General features: G+C 52.8%; 1 protein-coding gene across 1 annotated transcript in view; it reads right to left on the minus strand.

Annotated features, from left to right (window-relative positions):
- Positions 1-2617, minus strand: part of MOB3B (MOB kinase activator 3B) — a 212545-nt gene extending 209928 nt beyond the window's left edge. The window contains exon 1 of the mRNA XM_075560007.1: positions 2413-2617. The gene's annotated coding sequence lies outside the window, so the exon portion shown is untranslated. The remainder of the gene's footprint in view (positions 1-2412) is intronic.
- Positions 2618-7626: the final 5009 nt, after the last annotated feature.

A 7626-nucleotide genomic window follows, 5' to 3' on the forward strand; every position in this document is an offset into this window, starting at 1 on the left:
ATTTAGGTGATCTCAAACATCCTAAAAAATGCACCCTATCCTTTGAACCAGGTGTTCTATCTCTAGAAATTCATTCCCAGGAAATAACTGGGAAAGATTGCTCACTGTGGTCTTGTTAATAATATTCACTTTTTGTTCATATTCTTTTTCTCTATTTTTTTTCTTTCTAAAATTATTAGGGAGCGGATCTCTTTTAAATTCTAGAATGAAATAAACCACACAAGCTGATCTCTCACTATAATTATCCCCTTGTCTTTCCTGGGCTGGCCTGGGACAGGGACTCTGCTTCCACCTAGCTCATGATGCCTTGAGGCACTTGTGCAAGCCACCCAGGCCCTTCCTTCTGGTTGCTTTGCTCCTGGCTGTTCTTGCTGTGGTTGGTAAATTTCAATGGCCTCCTGCCTTGGGGATCATTTTCCTAATGAAATGTTTGCAAAATGCCTTCCAGTGCTTCAAAGCATCCCAACGCTATCTAGGAATCCTAGCAGAAAGAGCCCTTGTGTCCACACGACTGCTTGAACAGCGCTCTCTTCCCTTGCCCTTGCTGAGGAGCTCGGAGCTCCCAAGTTCTGACCAAGTGCGAGAAGAAGGAAAAGTCCTAGAACCGTGCAATGTGCCATAACGCACTTTCCATTTACAGCGAGCCAAGTTTGAGTGGGTTGCTTCTTCCCTCCCCGCAGCCTTCAGTTGAAAGATAAACGGTAGTTTAGGTTAATTAAGTCTCGGGGGCGGGACCGGCTGACTGGCTATCCCACTGAAAAAGCAGGGAACCACTGCTAGGCTTGGAGAGGTCCGGGGACTACTTTGCTTTCACCCACACCCACTAAGAATAAACATGATGTGTCAACGTCCAACTTTGAGAGAAGGAGGGGGGGCAGGAGGGGAGGCGGGAGGGGGGGTTGGGCCGCTTCTAATGGGACAGGGGCACCCACACCGCGTCTCCAGGCCAACCCCAAGGGACTTGGAAGCTTGGCTACTGCCCTCCCAGCGTCTGTGCCACGTCCTCTCGGGCCCGCTGTTCCTACCACGCAGCGGAGGACGGGGTTTGCACGCGGGTCCGTCCTCCGGGACATCAGAGCCGCAGCTTCACTTTACAGAGAGCCACCGCATGACGATCCCAGGCGGAGCCCCGCGGCTCCCAAAGTTAGGTGCGTCTCCCTGCTCTGCGGGGCGACTCCGCGGTCCTTCCGACCCTGGAAACTCCAGGTCTCAGAACGAGAACCTCAGCTTTCTGCGCGCCGAGGATGGCCCCTCCGTGGCAGCAGTCCACCCCCAGTGTCTTTGGCCGGGGACTGGACTCCGCAGGAGCCGCACTCAGGGGCGCACCATGCCCGCTGGGGGCACCACCTCGCTCGCACCAACGCTGCACCCTTGGGGTCCGCGCCCCCGCGGCGCACCTGGGAGAAGGTGCGCGCGATGCGCCCCAGCCGGCCCCGGGCGGGCGGGGAGGCACCCCTTCCCTCCCCCCACCGCCCGCTCCCCGCAGGCCCGGGGTGGGGGGGCCGCCGGGCTGGGCTCTGGCCTGGCCCCTCTGGCCCCAGCGCGGGCCCGCCGCCCCCGAGGTGGGCGCTCTCGGGGAGGGTGAGGGGCTTCCTCCCGCCCCGAGCCCCGCCAGATGTTGGAAAAGCAAACAATGGGGGAAACGTGGGGAAACAAAAGGCCGCTCGCCGGGATCGCAGCCGGCCGTGTCTGGAAGTCCCCGCAGCGGAGCGAGGGCGAGAAGGGCAAGGAGAGGCTGGGGGGACCCGGGGACTCGGGGCCGCCGGGACTTCCCAAGCCCCGGCGGCCGGCCCTCGGCCCCCCGAGACGGCGTCGGAAGGCGGGAAGGAGCCATCCAAGGAGGGCTGCAGGGTTTCCACCCTCCCGGGAGGGGCTGCAGTCCAGGTGTTTGACAGTTGCGAGCCCGGCATGCCCTCCCCACGACGTGCCGTCGACCACCCCGGGGCGAACGCGGTGACAGTGCAGGGTGCCCCGGCCCCGAGCCCAGCCTCCACCCCGCAGTGCCCGGCGCCCGGACTTTGGTCCCCGCGCCCCCGGCGGGCGCACTTGGGTAAAAGTTTGTCTTCCCGCCCAGCACGCACTCCGCGGGCGGCCGCCTCTTGGCACGGCTGCGGGGACGGCTGGTGCGGCCGAGGAAGGAGGCTTTCATTCAGAAAGCTTCCAAACGCGAGGCCCCGGAGCCCAGGGTGGGGGACTGGGGCCCGGTCCCCGTCCCGGGAGGGCGCACGAGCAGCCGGACCGAGAGGCGCTGCAAGAGGGGCTTGCGGGACGCCAGCCCCGGAAGCCGGAGGACGGCGGGCGCGGAGGAGCCGGCCCCGCGTTCCCACCGCCCCGGGCGCCCCCGCCCCTCGGCTGCCGGGTGCGGTCCCCGGGGGCCGCCTGCCCTCGCGCTCGGCGCCGCGCCTCACTCACCGCGGGGTTTTCCCTTTCGTCTCCGGGCCCGGCCGGACCTTGCGGCTGGGCCGCCGAAGCCGGCGCCAGAGGGCGAGGCTGACCTCGGAGCCGCTGAAGGTCCACACGAGCGCGCACCGTCCCGGCGCGCGGAGCAGCGGGACTCCAGAAGCACCCGCGGCGGCTCGGGAGGCCCCCCAGGCACCCTGCGCGTTGCACCGCGGGCTGGGGCTCGGCGGCCACGCGTGCAGCGCCGAGCGAGGACCCCTGGCGGCCGCCGGCGGAGTGGCAGCGCCGGGCGAGGGGCGGCCAGTCTCCAGGGCACCGACCGACCGCAAAGGCACAGCGGGGGCCCAGGAGGGAAGCGGTCAACTGCCAAACCCCAAAGGCTGGGATCCAGGCAGTGGGCTGCTGAAAAGATTCCCCTCTAGGGTCACTGAAAGCTGAAATTGACCAGATGGCAGGGGTGTGGGGTGTGTGTGGTGTGTGTGTGTGTGTGTGAAAGATGCAGAATCAGAATGGATATGTTCTGACCACACTGCGCTGCCCCAAACCAAACCTAATTCACTGCCCTCCAGTCGGTTCCGATTTAGAGCGACCCTACAGGACAGGCAGGGTAGACCTACTCCATCGGGTTTCTAAGGTGGGAAATCTCTTCAGTAGCAAACTGCCTGGATCCTGACCTTTGACTGTAACACTTTATGAAAGCAGAAAGCCTCGTCTTTCTCCCGCCGAGCGTCTGGTGGTTTTGAACTATGGATTGTGGGATTAGCAGCCCAACGCGTAACACCAGGACACCAGGACACCCAAGGGCGGGGAAATTGTTTCGCTTCTCCACGATTTCTGCACTGTGGAAAGATGCTGTGGTCTGCCCGTGGCACAGAAAAGACCCTTTAGTCATTGGACAATGCTTCGAGACCTGGTGGATGTATTTCACAGGCTGGGATAACGGAATGAGCACGGATTTTGAAGCCCAAACGAGTCTGCCACTTTCTATCTGTGTGATTGTGGCCTACAGATCCAGAGACTCCGTTTTCTCTTCTGTAAAACGGCAGAGTAATACCTCTTGTCGATAATGTTCTAGGGTGGCAGTGAATAGATTTCAACTCACACTGACCCTAGATTGCAGAGTAAAACTGTCTCTTTCAGGGTCCCGAGGTCATCTTTGTGGAGACAGATGGCCAGGTTTTCAATGCCTGCAGTCCCGGTTGGGTTCCAACAGCTGATCTTATAGTGAGTAGCTGAATGCTCAATCAGGACGTCGTCAGGGTACCTAGTTTACAGCTTTTGTTAGGTCCCCTCAAGTCAGTTCAAACTTGCCCAACAAAAACTGCTCAGGCCCGCAGCATCCTCCCAACCTTTGCTCTGCATGAACCCAGTGTTGCAGCCCTTGTGTCAATCATCTCCCCCAGGGACTCTTCTTGTTGGACGACCCTCTGTTGACCCATGAGCCTTCAAATAGGAGTTTCCTGCCTTTGTGTGAAAAATGAGTCTTCCACATCTTTTCTTTCGCCAGACAATAGCATCTTAATGCTTGGTGACTAAGGGGCACCCAAAGATTGTAAAATGTATTTTGTCTGATAATTCTTTTTACACTATTTGAAGAGGTGTGGAAATATATGGAATAGAATTTCAGATCTATGGATGAGAAAACACTCCTCCCCTGAAGAGGTTTCTATGACTACTAACTAAGAACTTCTGAAAGTACACACACATCACGTCCTCTTTGCATAGTTAGTCACGATATGAGCCCTGGAATTAAATGTCCCCACTTGAGAAGAGCAAAGACATGTCTAAGAATAAAATCCAATCAGAAGCAAAAATCCTCACACACCACAAATCAGGCCAGCAATCAATGCTACTGCTCATCACTGAGTATTGACACCTTATTCCCCAAGCCCAACCAAGCCCACTGTCCGTCCAGTTGTCTGGCACTCAATGTGAGCCTATAAAGCAGAGTAGAACTGCCCCCATGGGGTTTTAAGGCTGCAATCTTTATGGAAGCAGACTGTACAAATTTTTCCTGACCTGGTGAGTTACAGCCGTAACCATTCTTATCTACTGTGCCCCAAGACTCCCCTTATTCCTGCACCACCCTATATGTATACACCCAAACCACACCCTTGTGTTCAGACAGCAGCTCTTCATCCACTAGAACAGATAGAGTGGCCGTGTCTTTAGTCACTCCAGTTTCCCTTTGTTTGCCCATCTCTCCTGCCCACTGGTTACTACTCAGGAGGAAGCTGTGGCCTCCCAGGAATTTTCATCAGATAGCTTTCCTGTCCTTTTAAGGAAAAAAAATAAAATAAAGAAGGATTTCCTTGCCTTTTCTAGTTTCTAGAGGCCACACACATTCCTTGACTCATGGTACTCTGCCGCCATCTTTGCATGCAGCGACAGGGGAGGGAGTCCCTCACGTGTAGTTCACGCTCATCTCCTCTTATGCCTTGTCCTCCATGTTTAACAGCTCTTCTGATTCCAGCGGACCCTCCGGAATAATCCAGGACAATCTTCTTATTTTGAGGGCCGTTGATTACTCATGCCTGTGGGGTCAATTCCGACATACGATGACCCTACAGGACAGAGGAGAACCGTGACACAGTTCCGAGTTTCCAACGCTTTGCAGAAGCAAGCCGCCATCCTTTTGTCTGCAGAACAGCTAGGAAGTTCAAGTGCCTGGCCCTTTGGTTAGCAGGTGAGTGCCGCCAGAGCCCCTCACAAATGACGATAACACAAATCTGTGGAGAGTAATGTTGAAGAGGCACAGCAGCGTACTATGGAGCCTAGACATGGGAAGTTCACTTCTGGGTGGAGACAGGGGAAGGAACTTCAACAAAGCATAGTATTGAACATGGACGTGCAGAGGGCGGACCTTCTTGAATGTAGGCAGAATGACTTTCAAATGGAGCGATCCCATCGTTGCAGCCAAGGTATCAATCCATCTCCTCGAGGGTCTCCTTTTCGCTGGCCTTCTACTTTACCGAGCATGATGTCCTTTTTCAGGGAAGAGTCTCTCCTGATAACATGCCCAAAGTACCCGAGAAGAAGTCATGGCATCCTCACTTCCAAGGAGCATTCTGGATATACTTCTTTCAAGAGAGACCCTTAGGAGCAATCCAGAAAGATGGAAAAATTCCAGCTGTGCCCTGTGAACGAAGATCAGTGTAGTTAATGGGGGACCAGGGATGTGAAGGCATGTGGTTAGCTGACACTCTACTAAATGCTCCACTAAAGATCAAAGGGAACCGTAGTACTTTTGTAAATCATTATCAATGAGGGAAAATTACCTGAAAGGGCTGCCACAGAAGTGGATAAAGCAAAATGATGATGGCCACGTATATACAAAGGTACTTGGCACAATGGTGGATGAATTGTGATAAGAGCTATACGGGCCTCCCAATAAAATGAGTTTCAAAAAGTGGCTAACGCTGTAGCTTAAAAAACAACAAGCAAGAAAAGTAAAATGCTTGCTGGAAAAAAATATTTTTTTGTTCAGAGATGGCTGTTTGCCACATTAGAAAAAATAACTTGTGGGTTGTATTCCAAAGCACAGGTCCTGCATCTTAGACCTACAGGATTCCACAAGAAAATAGTCATGAACAATGAGAATGATGGGTCCATTCCTGGCATTCTGACAAGTATGGTTTTCACCATTTTCATTCGAGAGATGAAGTAACTAAGATTGGAGAGATTCGGTGACTTGACCAAGATTACTCAACCAGTAGGCTTAGAGCACGGACGGCAGGTTGGCATGACCACTTCTGCTTTGTGTGGAAGGGCCGAACTGTGCATTAGGAGAAGAGGACATAAGCAGCTCTCAGGCTGTCTCAGGGAATCCTCTCCAGGTTCTGACGGAATAATCCTTCGGGAATTTTGATGGGGCCCATGACAAACCTCATTTCTAAGCTCTCTTCTCTACCTCCTCAAGAATCCAATTAGCTTTGATCCATATTTTGCTCAATATTAATTTCCTCCTGAGAAGCTCCTTCACCATTTGGAAAGATCCTTTGGTTGAGTAATTATTTTATTTTTTAATCATTTTCAGGGGGGCTCTTACAGCTCTTATAACATTCCATATACTTCATTGTATCAAGCATATTTGTACATGTGTTGCCATCATTTACAAAACATTTTCTACTTGAGCCCTTGATATAAGCTCCTCTTCTCCCACCGCCCGCACATTCCCACCCTGTTGAACCCCTAAGTGATATATTGTTGTTATTTCATATCTTACACTGTCCATTGTCTCCCTTCATCCACATTTCTGTTATTTGTCCCCTTGGGGGGGGGGGGGCTATACATCCAACCTTGTGTTGTTTCCCCTTCCTGAGGGTTTTATCTGTCTTGAATTCCATGTGTCGAGAGCTCTTATCTATACCAATGTGTGTTCTCTGGTCTAGCTGGATTTGTAAGGTAGAACTGGGTCATCGTAGTGGGGGGGGGGGGAACCACTCAGGAACTAGAGGAATGATGTGTGTTTCATCGGCGCTGCACTGCACCTGGGTTGAATCTTCCCCTCCTTATCTAAAACAAGTATATCGATGGGAATGAGGGGGGCTGGAGTGGAGCCCCACAGCCCATCTGTAGACCATTGGATATCCCCCCATAGAAGGGTTATAAGGATGGTTGAATCATTATTAAGGTTTCTAGTGGCTTCTGTCCGGCCTCAGGTAGGAGATGTGTGACCAGTAATATGAAAGGGACTTGTCTTGTATCTTTAACAGCTGCGTTGAGGCCTTTCAGGGGAAAACATTTCTCTGAAAAGATTGCTGGAAAACATTCAATTAAAATCCCCCCAGATCTTATTGTTCAACAGTCTCTACAGAGATGAATGAATATCATACTTCTTCCTTCCTTTTTTCTCCCTCCCCCCTCTGTATCTTTTTTCCCCTCTACCCTTCCTTTCTTTGTTATTTGATCCAGAAGGGATGTATGGCAGCTAGGTAACAACCTTGCTAGTTCATGTCCCCAGAATAGTGACTCCTCTCTTTTATATAACTGAATGGTGCGTGTATTTTTCTGTCTCTTTTTGTTTCCTTGTGTTCTTTCGTTTCTTTCAGTAGATGTTTTTTTTTAATCACATTTTCATTATCAGTTTCTATGTGTTGCTTCTCAAACTGGATTAGGAAAGGCCTCCAAGATCCTAAGGCCTCAACAAGCAGATGGGTGGGTGCCCCAGCACCCTGACTTTCTGTCTGGCTTGGCAGCCTTTTAGCAGCGCAGTCACAAGAAGAA

Source organism: Tenrec ecaudatus, chromosome 10 (assembly GCF_050624435.1).
Source record: "Tenrec ecaudatus isolate mTenEca1 chromosome 10, mTenEca1.hap1, whole genome shotgun sequence".
NCBI classification, from domain to species: domain Eukaryota; kingdom Metazoa; phylum Chordata; class Mammalia; order Afrosoricida; family Tenrecidae; genus Tenrec; species Tenrec ecaudatus.